The sequence below is a fragment of the Triticum aestivum genome, chromosome 6D (assembly GCF_018294505.1).
Source record: "Triticum aestivum cultivar Chinese Spring chromosome 6D, IWGSC CS RefSeq v2.1, whole genome shotgun sequence".
NCBI lineage: Eukaryota > Viridiplantae > Streptophyta > Magnoliopsida > Poales > Poaceae > Triticum > Triticum aestivum.
Genome location: NC_057811.1, coordinates 235,692,458 through 235,711,144, shown reverse-complemented (window position 1 = coordinate 235,711,144; position 18,687 = coordinate 235,692,458). Strand labels below are relative to the sequence as shown.

The window sequence follows — 18,687 nt, the reverse complement described above, 5'->3', positions numbered from 1 at the left end:
GTCTCCAGACTCTTTTTTTTCCGAGACCTACTCAGGCAAGGAAACACGAAACGGAAAATAGATGGATCTCTAAAACAAACCGAATATGAAAAGAACTCGGATTGGTTGTGGATATATGGTGGTAGGATATGGCAGCGGTGGTGGTATATGGTAGCGGTGGTGGTATATGGATACGGATCGGTGGTGGTATATGGATACGGATTGGTGGTGGTATATGGATACGGATTCAAAGCGGTGGCGGATAAGCAATGGTGGTAGATGGCAAGGCGATGATGATGGTGCGGCGGCGGCGTGACAACTTATGACCAGAACTCGAAACTCTAAAAGACTAGACTCTAAGACCAGCAACTTGACACGACGATGCAACCGCAAATTCAACAAAGCAAAAACCCTAAAAAGATTATGCAAAGGCTCAGATTGGTTCGGATATGATGAACTAACCCTAATTTTTTTTGTGGCTTTTTCGTGGACTGTAGGTATGAAGAACAGACTCGATCTAAACTACGAAAAACTGTAAAATCTCACCGAGCAACCTGGAAATCTGATACCACTTGATAGAGGCAAAGGTGTCCCGTCTTTCGATGAGATGATGGATATCGCTTTGGTGGAAGTCGACTTTGACGATCCGACTACGAACGTGCGATGACGTCGCGCCTTAGCAATCGCTAAACCAACTCCGAGAGGTTATTGACCACGCCGGAGCACGATCAACCTGACCACGAGGGTCTGTTTCCTGCGAGCAAACGAAGAACAAGCAAGAAACTGAGATTGCAATCTGGATATTGCGAATATAAGATGAAAGCTTTATTGATCAAGGTGGGGTTCTGTGACGCCTTTGTCTGGTCGTTGAACACAAACGAAGTACGCGAAGTTGCAGCTATGGCGAACTTTTAATCTAAACAAAACCCAAAGTCTAAACGACGCCCTAAGGGCTGTATATATGGAGGAAGAGGGGGGAATTTCGTGGCCCTTGGGGAAGGGGTCCGAAACCAACCCTATCTCTTGTTTCCCCACACATACGGACTCTAAAAATAGCCTATACTCAAGTATTTCGAAATTACATGGGCCTGGCCCAATAATAAGGTGACGCAGCACCTAGAATAGCCTCTGGACGAAAGTTATGAAGTAGCATCTTGTATATTTCGTCCAAGGCTTCATGCACGCATTATGGTGGCTTCAATGTCCTGAAATCATCACTTGTAACTCCGTTCTTGTCCCCCATGTGCATGCCATCATCTCCATGCTTGTTCTTGCTCCAATGTTCAGCCTTCTCAAAGCTAGGCCCTTCATTTGTAAGCAAAACAAATGTATCCAATTTAGGCAGCATCATATTCTCATGAACATTAGAATCATTACCAAGAAACGAAAGTACCTGGTAATTTAATTGGCGTGCGCGAGCTCTAGTAATTGGTCCAGTATGTATAGCAGCAGGGGCTGTGGGTGTAACAATGGTATTGATGTCCTCATCAACCAGCCTCTTCAGCAACCCTTGCCTGCGCATTTATTGGGCCGTACCCCGACGACGCTCGGCAATGCGTTTGGGGCAGGCTCGGGGGCTTCTGTCGGTGCAACAAACCCTGGGTCTGTTGCCCAGATTGTGCACAGACACGAGAACAAGATCGAAGCACCAGCCAAGTCAGAGTGCAAGAGACCAAGGAATTCGAAGGATCAACATGCAGATAAGAGGAGCCAAGATCGAGCCAGAGAAGCAAGATATCTCCAAGGGAAAAGTGTCCCTTGCCGGGAAGGCGAGCCCGGCAAGGGGCAAGGCCATCCCAGAAGTAGACAACCAAAGCGCCCCGACAGAGCCTGCCGGGACTCATGGAGGCAGAACCACCTCACCAACCTCTCTACCACAACCCACGTCGTCGATCAGTGCGGTGTCAAGCTGCAAAGTGATTAAGTGGCAGCCATTTTCTATAGGAGAAGCCCACAGATGACACCCGTCCTACGACGTGTCAAGCGAGCAGACGCGGAGCTGGCAAGATAGCCCGGCAAGCCTTGCCGGGCAACCAGCGATGTGACATTGAGCAGTGCATTTAATGCGCCCAGTCAGCCCGCAGAGTTAGGTATGATAGCACTGTTTGCTATCTTATCAGTGCGTAATGACTACTTTGCCATTGTGGTAACCCCTTGATCTATAAAAGGAGGCCCATTGCAAACGTAGAAAGGGTTAGAAGGTTGGGTAACTCACACCCCCATACGCGCGTAGTCGCTGCTGCCCCGAGGCAACCCCTGCCGGGCAAGTGTACTACGCTCCGCCACCACCTTTCCACCAACAATCCACCAATGCAGGAGTAGGGTTTTACGCCTCGCGGCGGCCCGAACCTGGGTAAAGTTGCTTGTGTGATCTCTGCAGTGGTCGGGCATTGAGTCTGACTCAACTTCACACCTTGTAACACAGGCAAGAACCCTTTGTTTGCTTGATCCATTTTGAACTTCTTCAAAACTTTATCACGGTATGTGTTTTGTGAAAGTCCAATTAGGCGTCTTGATCTATCTCTATAGATCTTAATGCCCAATATATAAGCAGCTTCACCGAGGTCTTTCATTGAAAAATTCTTATTCAAGTATCCTTTTATGCTATCAAGAAATTCTATATCATTTCCAATCAAGAATATATCATCCACATATAATATTAGAAATGCTACAGAGCTCCCACTCACTTTCTTGTAAATACAGGCTTCTCCAAAAGTCTGTAGAAAACCATATGCTTTGATCACACTATCAAAACGTTTATTCCAACTCCGAGATGCTTGCACCAGTCCATAGATGGATCGCTGGAGCTTGCACACTTTGTTAGCATCCTTTGGATTGATAAAACCTTCAAGTTGCATCATTTACAACTCTTCTTCCAGAAATCCATTAAGGAATGCAGTCTTTACATCCATTTGCCAAATTCCATAATCATAAAATGCAGCAATAGCTAACATGATTCAGACGGACTTAAGCATCGCTACGAGTGAGAAAGTGTCATCATAGTCAACTCCTTGAACTTGTCGATAACTTTTCGCGACAAGTCGAGCTTTGTAGACAGTAACATTACCATCAGCGTCAGTCTTCTTCTTGAAGATCCATTTATTCTCTATGGCTTGCCGATCATCGGGCAAGTCAACCAAAGTCCACACTTTGTTCTCATACATGGATCCTATCTCAGATTTCATGGCCTCAAGCCATTTTGCGGAATCTGGGCTCATCATCGCTTCCTCATAGTTCGTAGGTTCGTCATGGTCTAGTAACATGACCTCCAGAACAGGATTACCGTACCACTCTGGTGCTGATCTTACTCTAGTTGACCTACGAGGTTCAGTAGTAACTTGATCTGAAGTTACATGATCATCATCATTAGCTTCCTCACCAATTGGTGTAGGAGTCAAAGGAACAGATTTCTGTGACGAACTACTTTCCAATAAGGGAGCAGGTACAGTTACCTCATCAAGTTCTACTTTCCTCCCACTCACTTCTTTCGAGAGAAACTCCTCTAGAAAGGATCCATTCTTAGCAACGAATGTCTTGCCTTCGGATCTGTGATAGAAGGTGTACCCAGTTGTCTCCTTTGGGTATCCTATGAAGACACATTTCTCCGATTTGGGTTCGAGCTTATCAGGTTGAAGCTTTTTCACATAAGCATTGCAACCCCAAACTTTAAGAAACGACAACTTTGGTTTCTTGCCAAACCACAGTTCATAAGGCGTCGTTTCAACGGATTTAGATGGTGCCCTATTTAACGTGAATGCAGCCGTCTCTAAAGCATAACCCCAAAACGATAGCGGTAAATCAGTAAGAGACATCATAGATCGCACCATATCTAGTAAAGTACGATTACGACGTTCGGACACACCATTACGCTGTGGTGTTCTGGGTGGCGTGAGTTGCGAAACTATTCCGCATTATTTCAAATGAAGACCAAACTCGTAACTCAAATATTCTCCTCCACGATCAGATCGCAGAAACTTTATTTTCTTGTTACGATGATTTTCCACTTCACTCTGAAATTCTTTGAACTTTTCAAATGTTTCAGACTTATGTTTCATTAAGTAGATATACCCATATCTGCTCAAATCATCTGCGAAGGTGAGAAAATAACGATACCCGCCCCGAGCCTCAACATTCGTCGGACCACATACATCAGTATGTATGATTTCCAACAAATCTGTTGCTCGCTCCATAGTTCCGGAGAACGGCGTTTTAGTCATCTTGCCCATGAGGCATGGTTCGCAAGTACCAAGTGATTCATAATCAAGTGATTCCAAAAGTCCATCAGAATGGAGTTTCTTCATGCACTTTACACTAATATCACCTAAACGGCAGTGCCACAAATAAGTTGCACTATCATTATCAACTCTGCATCTTTTAGCTTCAATATTATGAATATGTGTATCACTACTATCAAGATTCATCAAAAATAGACCACTCTTCAAGGGTGCATGACCATAAAAGATATTACTCATATAAATAGAACAACCATTATTCTCAGATTTAAATGAATAACCGTCTCGCATCAAACAAGATCCAGATATGATGTTCATGCTCAACGCTAGCACCAAATAACAATTATTCAGGTCTAAAACTAATCCCGAAGGTAGATGTAGAGGTAGCGTGCCGACCGCGATCACATCGACTTTGGAACCATTTCCCACGCGCATCGTCACCTCGTCCTTAGCCAATCTTCGCTTAATCCGTAGTCCCTATTTCGAGTTGCAAATATTAGCAACAGAACCAGTATCAAATACCCAGGTGCTACTGCGAGCATTAGTAAGGTACACATCAATAACATGTATATCACATATACCTTTGTTCACTTTGCCATCCTTCTTATCCACCAAATACTTGGGGCAGTTCCGCTTCCAGTGACCAGTCCCTTTGCAGTAGAAGCACTCAGTCTCAGGCTTAGGTCCAGACTTGGGTTTCTTCACTTCAGCAGCAACTTGCTTGCAGTTCTTCTTGAAGTTCCCCTTCTTCCCTTTACCCTTTTTCTTGAAACTGGTGGTCTTGTTGACCATCAACACTTGATGCTCCTTCTTGATTTCTACCTCCGCAGCCTTTAGCATCGTGAAGAGCTCGGGAATGGTCTTATCCATCCCTTGCATATTATAGTTCATCACGAAGCTCTTGTAGCTTGGTGGCAGTGATTGAAGAATTCTGTCAATGACACTATCATCCGGAAGATTAACACCCAGTTGAATCAAGTGATTGTTATACCCAGACATTTTGAGTATATGCTCACTGACAGAACTATTCTCCTCCATCTTGCAGCTATAGAACTTATTGGAGACTCCATATCTCTCAATCCGGGCATTTGCTTGAAATATTAACTTCAACTCCTGGAACATCTCATATGCTCCATGACGTTCAAAACGTAGTTGAAGTCCTGGTTCTAAGCTGTAAAGCATGGCACACTGAACTATCGAGTAGTCATCAGCTTTGCTCTGCCAGACGTTCATAACATCTGGCGTTGCTCCTGCAACGGGTTTGGCACCTAGCGGTGCTTCCAGGACGTAATTCTTCTATGCAGCAATGAGTATAATCCTCAAGTTACGGACCCAGTCCGTGTAATTGCTACCATGATCTTTCAACTTTGCTTTCTCAAGGAATGCATTAAAATTCAACGGAACAACAACACGGGCCATCTATCTACAACAACATAGACATGCAAAATACTATCAGGTACTAAGTTCATGATAAATTAAAGTTCAATTTAATCAGAACTCCCACTTAGATAGGCATCCCTCTAATCATCTAAGTGATCACGTGATCCATATCAACTAAACCATGTCCGATCATCACGTGAGATGGAGTAGTTTTCAATGGTGAACATCACTGTGCTGATCATATCTACTATATGATTCACGCTCGACCTTTCGGTCTCAGTGTTCCGAGGCCTATCTGCATATGCTAGGCTCGTCAAGTTTAACCCAAGTATCTACGTATGCAAAACTGGCTTGCACCCGTTGTATGTGAACGTAGAGCTTATCACACCCGGTCATCACGTGGTGTCTCGGCACGACGAACTTTCGCAACGGTGCATACTCAGGGAGAACACTTATACCTTGAAATTTAGTGAGAGATCATCTTATAATGCTACCGTCGATCTAAGCAAAATAAGATGCATAAAAGATAAACATCACATGCAATCAATGTAAGTGATATGATATGGCCATCATCATCTTGTGCCTTTGATCTCCATCTCCAAAGCACCGTCATGATCACCATCGTCACCGGCGTGACACCTTGATCTCCATCGTAGCATCGTTGTCGTCTCGCCAACTATTGTTTCTACGACTATCGCTACCGCTTAGTGATAAAGTAAAGCAATTACATGGCGATTGCATTTCATACAATAAAGAGACAACCATATGGCTCCTGCCAGTTGCCGATAACTCTGTTACAAAACATGATCATCTCATACAATAAAATTTAGCATCATGTCTTGACCATATCACATCACAGCATGCCCTGTAAAAACAAGTTAGACGTCCTCTACTTCGTTGTTGCAAGTTTTACGTGGCTGCTACGGGCTGAGCAAGAACCGTTCTTACCTACGCATCAAAACCACAATGATATTTCGTCAAGTATGTGCTGTTTTAACCTTCACAAGGACCGGGCGTAGCCACACTCAATTCAAGTAAAGTTGGAGAAACTGACACCCGCCAGCTACCTGTGTGCAAAGCACGTCGGTAGAACCAGTCTCGCATAAGCGTACGCGTAATGTCGGTCCGGGCCGTTTCATCCAACAATACCGCCGAATCAAAGTATGACATGCTGGTAAGTAGTATGACTTGTATCGCCCACAACTCATTTGTGTTCTACTCGTGCATATAACATCTACGCATAAACCTGGCTCAGATGCCACTATTGGGGAACGTAGTAATTTCAAAAAAATTCCTATGCACACGCAAGATCATGGTGATGCATAGCAACGAGAGGTGAGAGTGTCGTCCACGTACCCTCGTAGACCATAAGCGGAAGCGTTATGAGAACGCGGTTGATGTAGTCGTACGTCTTCATGATCCGACCGATCCAAGTACCGAACGCACGGCACCTCCAAGTTCAGCACACGTTCAGCTCGGTGACGTCCCACGAACTCCGATCCAGCAGAGCTTCGACGGAGAGTTCCGTCAGCACGACGGCGTGATGATGGTGATGATGATGCTACCGACGCAAGGCTTCGCCTAAGAACCGCTACGATATGACCGAGGTGGATTATGGTGGAGGGGGGCAACGCACACGGCTAAAAGATCAATGATCAATTGTTGTGTCTCCAAGGGGTGCCCCCTCCCCGTATATAAAGGAGTCGAGGAGGGGGAGGGGGCCGGCCTCCTATGGCGCACCCCATGAGGACTCCTACTTCCACCGGAGTAGGACTCCCCCCTTCCAAGTAGGAGTAGGAGAGGGGAGGGAAGGGAGAGAGGGAGAGAAGGAAAGGGGGGCGCCGCCCCCTCCTTGTCCAATTCGGACTAGAGGGGGAGGGGGGGCGCGGCTGCCCTGGCCGCCCCTCCTCTTCTCCCACTAAGGCCCCTTAGGTCCAATATACTCCCCGGGGGGTTTCGGTAACCCCCCGGTACTCCGGTATATGTCTGAAACCTCCCGAAACACTTCCGGTGTCCGAACAGAGTCGCCAATATATCGATCTTTACGTCTCGACCATTTCGAGACTCCTCGTCATGTCCGTGATCATATCCGGGACTCCGAACTACCTTCGGTGCATCAACACACAAAAACTCATAATACCGATCGTCACCGAACGTTGAGCGTGCGGACCCTACGGGTTCGAGAACTATGTAGACATGACCGAGACACGTCTCCGGTCAATAACCAATAGCGGAACGTGGATGTTCATATTGGCTCCTACATATTCTACGAAGATCTTTATCGGTCAAACCGCATAACAACATACATTGTTCCCTTTGTTATCGGTATGTTACTTGCCCGAGATTCGATCGTCGGTATCTCAATACCTAGTTCAATCTCGTTACCGCCAAGTCTCTTTACTCGTTCCGTAATACATCATTCCGCAACTAACTCATTAGTAGCATTGCTTGCAAGGCTTATAGTGATGTGTATTACCGAGAGGTCCCAGAGATACCTCTCCGACAATAGGAGTGACAAATCCTAATCTCGATCTATGCCAACCCAACAAGTACCTTCGGAGACACCTGTAGAGCACCTGTATAATCACCCAGTTATGTTGTGACGTTTGGTAGCACACAAAGTGTTCCTCCGGTATTCGGGAGTTGCATAATTTCATAGTCATAGGAACATGTATAAGTCATGAAGAAAGCAATAGCAATATACTAAACGATCAAATGCTAAGCTAACGGAATGGGTCAAGTCAATCACATCATTCTCTAATGATGTGATCCCGTTAATCAAATGACAACTCATGTCTATGGCTAGGAAACTTAACCATCTTTGATTCAATGAGCTAGTCAAGTAGAGGCATACTAGTGACACTTAGTTTGCCTATATATTCACACATGTACTAAGTTTCCGATTAATACAACTATAGCATGAATAATAAACATTTATCATGATATAAGGAAATATAAATAACAACTTTATTATTGCCTCTAGGGCATATTTCCTTCATGGACAAGCTGAGAGGGCGAACACTGAAGTGTTGCGTGGACTCAAGACAAGAACTTTCGATACGATGCAGAAGCACGGCAGGCGGTGGATCGAGGAGCTGCCAATAGTTCTCTGGTCCCTCAGAACGTCACCAAACCGAGCTACCGAGCAGACTCCCTTCTCCCTGGTCTACTGGGCAGAAGCAGTTATCCCCACGAAACTCATTTACGGGTCGCCTCGAGTGCTTGCCTACGATGAAGTAGCGCGAGATCAGCACCGGCGTGACGATGTTTTGCTACTCGAGGAGAACCGTCTCTAGGTTGCTACGCGTGCTGCACGCTACCAGCAAGCCCTGCGTCACTATCATAGCCGCAGGGTTCACGCCCGATGTTTTGAGGAAGGTGACCATGTCCTTAGGCGCGTTCAGTCCACCAAGGGTACAAACAAGTTGTCACCGAAGTGGGAAGGCCCTTACCGGGTAGTACGAGTCACCAGACCTGGCGTAGTCTGTCTGGAGACCGGAGATGGCACTCAGTTGCAAAACTCATGGAATATTGAGCATCTCCACAAGTTCTACCCGTAAGGCACGGCTGTCGGGCCGTGCCCGGCAGCCACCCTTTTGTACATGCCTTGCCTCAGCTGCATGTAACCCCTTGTACATAGCCGGGGCGATGACCCGTGCAAGAGAAAATAAAGAAGCGTTGTGGGGGGCCCCCGACAAAGATTGCATGCATGCATGTGCATTCCAAGATCACAGCATAAGCATTTCATGAGCATTTGCATATGCATATAGATAGGATCGCATCATGCATTCATTCTCATCTACATGAAGCTGCAGGTTCCTGCCGCGAACTCGGCTTCGACAAGGAGTAGAGAAGATTGCCCGACACAGCAACCCCCGGCGATGATAGAGGCAAAGGTGTCCCGATGTTTCGATGAGATAGCAATTGTTTTCTGTGGGAGTCGACTTTGACGATCCGACTACGAACGTGCGAAGAAGTCGCGCCTTAGCAATCGCTAAACCAACTTCCGAGGGGTTATTGACCACGCCGGAGCACGATCAACCTGACCACGAGGGTCTTTCCTGCGAGCAAACGAAGAACAAGCAAGAAACTGAGATTGCAATCTGGATATTGCGAATAAAAGAGGAAAGTTTTATTAATGAAGGTGGGGTTCTGTGACGCCTTTGTCTGGTCGTTGAACACAAACGAAGTACGCGAAGTTGCAGCTATGGCAAACTTTTAATCTAAACAAAACCCAAAGTCTAAACGATGCCCTAGGGGCTGTATATATGGAGGAAGAGGGGGGGGGGGGGATTTCGTGGCCCTTGGAGGAGGGGTCCGAAACCCACCCTAACTCTTGTTTCCCCACACATACGGACTCTAAAAACAGCCTATATTGAAGTATTTCGAAATTACATGGGCCTGGCCCAAAAATAAGGTGACGCAGACCCTAGAATAGCTTCTGGACGAAAATTATGAAGTGGCATCTTGTATATTTCGTCCAAGGCTTCATGTACTCATTATGGTGGCTTCAAAGTCCTGAAATCATCACTTGAAACTCTGTTCTTGTCTCCCTTGCGCATGCCATCAACTCCATGCTTGTTCTTGCTCCAATGTTCATCCTTCTCCAAGCTAGGCCCTTCATTTGTAAGCAAAACAAATGTATCCAATTTAGGCAGCATCATATTCTCATGAACATTAGAATCATTACCAAGAAACGAAAGTACCTGGTAATTTAATTGGCGTGCGCGAGCTCTAGTAATTGGTCCAGTATGTATAGCAGCAGGGGCTGTGGGTGTAACAATGGTATTGATGTCCTCATCATCCTCCCCTTCTTGAAATGAAGTCGTCCTCGACGGAAGCTCATCTCCCTCACCCAAATAAGGCTTCAAATCTGCAATGTTAAAAGTGGGACTAACCCCAAAATCTGCAGGCAGCTCAAGTTTATATGCATTATCATTTATTTTCTCTAACACCTTAAAAGGACCATCAGCACGTGGCATTAGCTTTGATTTGCGCAAATCAGGAAATCTATCCTTACGCAAATGTAACCAAACAAGATCTCCAGGTGCAAACACAACATGTTTTCTACCCTTATCTCCAGCAAGTTTGTATTTAGCATTCATACGCTCAATGTTTTCCTTAGTTAACTCATGCATTTTTAAGATCAATTCAGCACGTTGTTTAGCATCAAAATTAACCTTCTCCGAAGATGGAAGAGGCAACGAATCAATAGGTGCACGAGGTAGGAAACCATACAAAATTTCAAAAGGGCACATCTTAGTAGTAGAATGCAATGAACGATTATAAGCAAACTCAATATGAGGCAAGCATTCTTCCCACATTTTCTTATTATTCTTCAAAACAGCCCTAAGCATAGTAGACAATGTTCTATTGACTACTTCAGTTTGTCCATCAGTTTGGGGGTGACAAGTAGTACTAAAAAGCAGTTTAGTCCCCAACTTAGCCCATAAACATCTCCAAAAGTGGCTAAGAAATTTAGTATCACGATCTGAAACAATAGTATTTGGCACACCATGCAAATGAATAATTTCACGGAAGAACAAATCAGCAACATTAACAGCATCATCGCTTTTATGACATGGTATAAAGTGTGCCAGTTTTGAGAATCTATCCACGACAACAAATATGCTATCCCTCCCCTTCTTTGTTCGAGGTAAACCTAAAACAAAGTCCATAGATATATCCTCCCAAGGAACACTAGGTACAGGCAAAGGCATAAACCATGAGGATTGAGTCGTGACTTAGCTTTTTGACATGTAGTGCACCGAGCAACAAAACGCTCAACATCCCGTCTCATCTTTGGCCAAAAGAAATGTGTAGCAAGTATATCCTTCGTCTTCTTCACGCCAAAGTGTCCCATTAGTCCTCCTCCATGCGCCTCCTGCAACAACAAAAGACGAACGGAGCTAGCTGGAATGCATAGCTTGTTAGCACGAAACACAAATCCATCGTTAACGACGAACTTGGTCCATGTTCTACCTTCTTTACAATTCTGCAATATATCTTTAAATTCAGCATCATGCACATATTGATCTTTGATGGTCTCCAAACCAAATATTTTAAAGTCAAGTTGTGAAAGCATAGTATAACGACGAGACAATGCATCAGCAATAACATTTTCTTTACCATTCTTGTGTTTAATGACATAAGGGAAAGTCTCAATGAATTCAACCCATTTAGCATGTCTACGGTTCAGTTTAGCTTGACTTTTAATGTGTTTCAAAGATTCATGATCAGAATGTATAACAAATTCTTTGGGCCACAAATAATGTTGCCATGTTTCTAAGGTCCGAACAAGAGCATATAATTCTTTATCATAAGTAGAATAGTTCAGACTAGGCCCACTCAATTTTTCAGAAAAGTATGCAACAGGTTTGCCATCTTGTAATAACACACCTCCTAATCCAATTCCACTAGCATCACATTCAAGCTCAAAAGTCTTATTAAAATCAGGAAGTTGGAGTAAAGGAGCATGTGTCAACTTATCTTTCAATATCATGAAGGCTTCTTCCTGTGCGGTATCCCAAACAAAAGGCACATCCTTCTTTGTAAGCTCATTGAGAGGTGCAGCTATGGTGCTAAAATCTCGCACAAAACGCCTATAGAAACCAGCGAGTCCAAGAAAACTCCTCACTTGTGTGACCGTTTTGGGCTGCGGCCAACTCTCAATAGCTTCAATCTTGGCTTTATCAACTTCAATTCCCTGTGGAGTAACAACATAGCCAAGAAAAGATACTCGGTCGGTGCAAAAGGTGCACTTCCCAAGGTTACCAAACAAACGTGCATCACGTAGAGCAATAAAAACAACACGTAAATGTTCCAAATGTTCTTCCAAAGATTTGCTATAAATCAGTATATCATCAAAATAGACTACCACAAATCGTCCAATGAAAGCACGTAAAACTTCGTTCATTAGTCTCATGAAAGTACTAGGTGCATTAGTTAACCCAAAAGGCATGACTAACCACTCATATAAACCAAACTTAGTTTTAAAAGCTGTTTTCCATTCATCTCCCAATTTCATACGAATTTGATGGTATCCACTACGCAAATCAACTTTGGAGAATATTGTAGAGCCACTCAATTCATCAAGCATATCATCTAGCCTAGGAATAGGATGACGATAACGAATAGTAATATTATTAATGCCTCTACAATCAACACACATACGCGACGTACCATCCTTTTTCGGCACTAGAATAATAGGAACAGCACAAGGACTAAGGGATTCGCGAATATAACATTTGTCGAGCAGCTCCTGTACTTGACGCATAATCTCCTTCGTCTCCTCTGGATTGGTACGGTATGGTGCACGGTTGGGTAGCGATACACCGAGAATTAAGTCAATTTGATGCTCAATCCCTCGAATAGGTGGTAATCCCGGTGGCACGTCTTGTGGGAAGACGTCAGCGAACTCCTGCAAAATGTTAGTGATAGCAGGGGGCAAAGAGGAAGGCACGTCCTCGAATGAAAATAATGCCTCTTTGCACACAAAAGCATAGCAAACAGATTTGCTAAAAACAAGCTCATCAATATTAGATTTGGTGGCAAGTAAACATGCACTTTTCAATTTAATTTATGAAGGAACACTAAATGGTTTATTATTAGGCTTCATTTGTTGCTCAAATTCTTTTGCCACAATCTGATTTTCACTCTTATTTTTCTCCTGTTTTGCTTTATTAGCTCTATGAATATCATCTTTCAAAATGGAATCAGGAGTCATAGGAAGCAAAGTAATATTTTTATCCTTATGAACAAGAGTATACTGATTGTTTCTACCATGGTGTATAGATTTTTCATCAAATTGCCATGTTCTACCAAGTAATAAGGAACATGCTTGCATAGGTACCACATCACAATCAACATAATCAGCCTATGTAGAGATACTAAAATGCACCCGAACAGTACGTGTTACCTTAACCTTGCCGCTGTTGTTGAACCATTGGATGTAGTAAGGATGTGGATGTGGTCTTGTGGTGAGACATAGCTTCTCCACCATCTCCATGCTAGCCAAGTTGTTGCAGCTCCCTCCATGTATGATGACGCGAATAGAACGTTCCTTCACAACTCCCTTTGTATGGAACAAATTATGCCTCTGATTTTGCTCAGCTTGTGTAACCTGCACACTCAAAACACGTTGAGCAACTAAACATTCATACCTGTCAGCATCTTCAGCAGCCATGTATTGCGTCTCATGATCAGAATCATCTCCACCGTGTTCTTCATGTGTAATAAGAGCCAAAGTCTCCTCATCATAGTCACTAGCGGACTCATACCCACCATCCTCAGTAGCAATCATCACACGCTGAGATTTGCATTCTCTCGCAAAATGTCCTCTTCCCTTTCAACGACGACAAATAATATCACTTGTGTGCCCTGTTGACGCCATGGAAGAAGAAGAGCTCTGTGCAGGCCCAGCAGGTGTGCTATTGGCAAATAGTGGTGGTTGTGCCTGCTTTCTTGTATCACGGTTGGAGGTGGCACCTGAAGGAGGTGATGGTGCAGTGGAAGTAGATGATGCACGTGGTGTCCATGATGAAGGTCGACCTGCAGAAAAGTTAGTCGCGCCAATGCCTGTCGATCCTGCACTTCACGTTCAGCTTTACAAGCAGGATGGAATAAACGAGTGATATTATTATAATCCTTATACTCTAGAATGGTCTGAATCTCTCTATTTAGTCCACCCATAAAACGTGCAAGCATAGCTTCATTCTCCTCAACAATACCACATCTAATCAAGCCAGTTTGTAATTCCTGATAATATTCTTCTACATAATTTTTTCCTTGTCTTAAGCGCTGCAATTTTTGAAGTAATTCACGTTGATAATATGGTGGAACCCAACGAGTACGCATAGCAGTTTTCAAAGCAGCCCAAGTAGCTGGAACATGATATAATCTACAATGTTCAGACCACCAAACACATGCAAAGCTAGTGAAAGCACAAACAGCAACAGGAACACGTCTCTCCTCAGGATATTGTAAACATGTAAATCGTTGTTCATTTTCTAACTCCCAAGTAAGATATATATCAGGAACATATCTACCCTCAAATGGTGGAATATTCAATTTCAGTTTAGGGAGATGGTCATGATCTCGTACCTGAGGGGGAGCCCTAACACTGCCATTATTTGCATGTGGACGACCTGGTGGTTGTGGAGCTGGTGGTTGCACGTAGTTTTGATTTTGATCAACCTCATGCTCGTAATCTCCCGCATAATCATCCTCCTCCACATCAGCAGCAGGAGCCACAGAAGTATCAACAGAAGCACCAGCAGTTTGGCCAGGCTGAAGAGGGACACGACTCGCTCGGCGAAGGGCTGTTTCCCGACGTGGAGGTAGTCGTTGTTGTTGTTGTTGTTGTTGTTGTTGTTGTTGTTGTTGCAGAGGTGTGGCAGGTGCAGCCGGTGGTGGAACACGCGCAAGCAGTTCATTAAATATGTTATCGAGCTTTGTTTCGAACGTCTTCTCAAGGCCAGTGATCTTCTCCATGGCCTCTTCAAAATAGTTCAGCACATCTTGCACCTGTTCAGTCATCATTTGCTTAAACTTATCATGAAGCTCCTTGTTCGTTAAGTTCTCCCAGTCAATCTCGTCAGCTTGTGATCCTGGCATGGTTAGCAGCAATAGAAACACACAAGAATATGATCCTATAGACTACTAACAAGTGGTGGTGGTGGGTGTCACAAATCCGTCAAGCAAATCTCAAATTCTTACCCAGCAGCAGGCGGTGATCGGCAACCGATGTAGTCAAAACTCTCAAAGCTTGGATAGAGCGATTACCAGGGAGAGTCAAACGCACGATGTAGATGTATGTGGAGCTGGGAAGGCTTATAATATGGTAGCAAAAAGGGTTAGCAATAATCAATTCAGAGATGCAAAGTTGAATAAACGCTCAACGACGGTACTGTGCTGGTCCTAGGCTAGACCGTACTAGAGACGCGAGCCTAGAACACTAACAAAATCACGGCGCTGCACGTAAACAAGGGAGGAGCACACTCTGATTTTTTTTCTTTTTTCACTTTTTTTTGCACTTTTTTTTCCTCTTTTTTTTGCTCCGCAACAATTTTTTTCCGAAAAAGTCTACAAATGTCCTAAAAATTGCCTAGCCAGAATTTTCAAGACTTAGTTTTATTTTTTGAAACTGGAACTATTTTTCTTCTCCGGATGGCTCGGAAGTTGGGGAGTCCTATTCTGTCACGACTCGGAGTATCGCGTGATCTGGAAATCGAGAACAAAGCAATAACTACTGGACTCGGACTGGTGGCGGAGATGAATCTGGTGGAAACTCAGACTGGTGGCAGATATTTGCAGGGCGATGGAACACGGACTGGTGGCGAATCTGTGATGGAGGTAGACTCGGATTAGCGTGATGGCGGTGGATATGTGGTATATGGTAGCGGCGATGACGATGGTGGTATATGGCAGCGGTGATGACGATGGTGGTATATGGCAGCGGTGATGATGATGGTGGTATATGGCAACCGTGATGACAATGGTGGTATATGGCAGCGGTGATGACGATGGTGCGGCGGCGGCGTGACAACTTGTGAACAGAACTCGAAACTCTAAAGTACTAGACGCTAGGACCAGCAACTTGACACGACGATGCAACCGCAAATTCAACAAAGCAAATACAGAAAAGATTATGCAAAGGCTCAGATTGGTTCGGATAAAATGAACTAACCCTAATATTATTATTTTTGGCTTTTTCGTGGACTATAGGTATGAAGAACAGACTCGATCTAAACTACGAAAAACTGTAAAATCTCACCGAGCAACCTGGAAATCTGATACCACTTGATAGAGGCAAAGGTGTCCTGATGTTTCGATGCGATAGCAATCGTTTTCTGTGGGAGTCGACTTTGACGATCCGACTACGAACGTGCGAAGACGTCGCACCTTAGCAATCGCTAAACCAAATTCCGAGGGGTTATTGACCACGCCGGAGCACGATCAACCTGACCACGAGGGTCTTTCCTGCGAGCAAACGAAGAACAAGCAAGAAATTGAGATTGCAATCTGGATATTATGAATAAAAGAGGAAAGCTTTATTAATGAAGGTGGGGTTCCGTGACGCCTTTGTCTGGTCGTTGAACACAAACGAAGTACGCGAAGTTGCAGCTATGGCGAACTTTTAATCTAAACAAAACCCAAAGTCTAAACGATGCCCTAGGGGCTGTATATATGGAGGAAGAGGGGGGAATTTCGTGGCCCTTGGAGGAGGGGTCCGAAACCCACCCTAACCCTTGTTTCCCCACACATACGGACTCTAAAAACAGCCTATATTGAAGTATTTCGAAATTACATGGGCCTGGCCCAAAAATAAGGTGACACAGCACCTAGAATAGCCTCTGGACGAAAATTATGAAGTGGCATCTTGTATATTTTGTCCAAGGCTTCATGCACTCATTATGGTGGCTTCAAAGTCCTGAAATCATCACTTGAAACTCTGTTCTTGTCTCCCTTGCGCACGCCATCAACTCCATGCTTGTTCTTGCTCCAATGTTCATCCTTCTCCAAGCTAGGCCCTTCATTTGTAAGCAAAACAAATGTATCCAGTTTAGGCAGCATCATATTCTCATGAACATTAGAACCATTACCAAGAAACGAAAGTACCTGGTAATTTAATTGGCGTGCGCGAGCTCTAGTAATCGGTCCAGTATGTATAGTAGCTGGGGTTGTGGGTGTAACAATGGTATTGATGTCCTCATCAGGCGAGCCATGCAGATAAGTTCTACCTCCTGTCTGTTAGTGTTCTGTAAGCTATAACTTGTAAACTAGAAAGCCCCGCCACTCTTTTGAGACTTAGGTGCTCCCATCCATGACTCGAACATTGCTTCGGTCAGGATGGTCGCAGTGGCCTTTGGTAAAAAGAAGTTGGCGGGGGGCTGGTCACTCTGCCTGTTCTCCGGCGGACGCAGCTCTTCGGCACACAAAAAGGGTACCGGCAGGTAAAAACTCGGTTATTTATATTAAAGAGGCATCTCACCTCTGCATGGACATACACATACACGGGTTCCCGGCAAGGTTCATCTTTTTCATTAATATGCTAATACAAGTACAAGCATTACAGAACATAAATATGGACACGAGAGATTACATTATTTGAATTAAAATTTGGCAAGTGCCGACAGGTTTAAGATTGAAAAAAGATAAGTGCCCCGTAATCCCCTCTTTTCGTTTTCCCTCCTTCAGGCACTGCGGCGGAAGGAGGAAAAGACGAGAAAAGGGGCACCCAAGCAGGAGCCCACCCCGGTCCCGTCAGGACCCGCTTGGCACGGCCTGATAAGACCGGGAGTGGCGAGGCTGCGAAGGAGGAGTACGGAGGACGGGGCGGCACCCTCTGGTCACCACCTCCAGAGCCAGCAAGAAGCCCGGGCTTGAGCGCCGGTGGAGTCATCCACCAAAGCTCAGCCGGAAGACTGCTCGAGGGGAGGCAAAGGCGCCAAGAGAACATCCCTCCCCGGCTACCACCCTAGGAGGCTGGTGATGATGATGTCGAGGAGGGAGGGGAAGAGCGGTAAGACGAGGCGGCAGGTCGTTGGTCGGTGGCGAAGGCATCCACGCCATCGTACTCCGACCTGACCCCTTGCCACCCGCCTTCTCCGTCTTCCCTCGCTTTCTCCTCACCACCGCTGCTCCCGAGAAGCGCCAAGACTCCAGTCCGGCACCTTCCCCAAAAATATGGCGAGCGACCAAGACGGCCAGGGAGCTTGAGGCGCACCGCTCCCCACCTTGGCGGGCAGGAAGGCGCGCTTCTCGTTGACATCGGCCCCAAGACTTTCGGGAGGGGCAGTGCTGGGTTTACCAACAATCTCCAGCCCCGCCTCCCGGCTGAGCCTCGAAGAAACCAAGAGGTTCACCACACCAGGGACTAGGCTCACTCCCCAAGGATCAACACCAGCATGTGGCGATATTAGCCCCAACCAAGAGCCCGGGGGCTGGCTCCAGGCTCTTCCCTTCGACATAACCGATTGAAGCAGAAGATAAGAAGAGGAGGAATGTAAGGATGAGTGACTCCGCCCTCCTCTGCCCCTCCCTTTTATAGGCGGGGCGAGGAGGGGAGCTGGTCCATCAACGGGCGGCCACCGTC

At 45.3% G+C, this 18,687-nt stretch overlaps 1 pseudogene; it reads right to left on the bottom strand.

Moving 5' to 3' along the window:
• Positions 1-2,495: 2,495 nt before the first annotated feature.
• Positions 2,496-18,687, bottom strand: part of LOC123145299 (uncharacterized) — a 61,453-nt pseudogene continuing 45,261 nt past the window's right edge.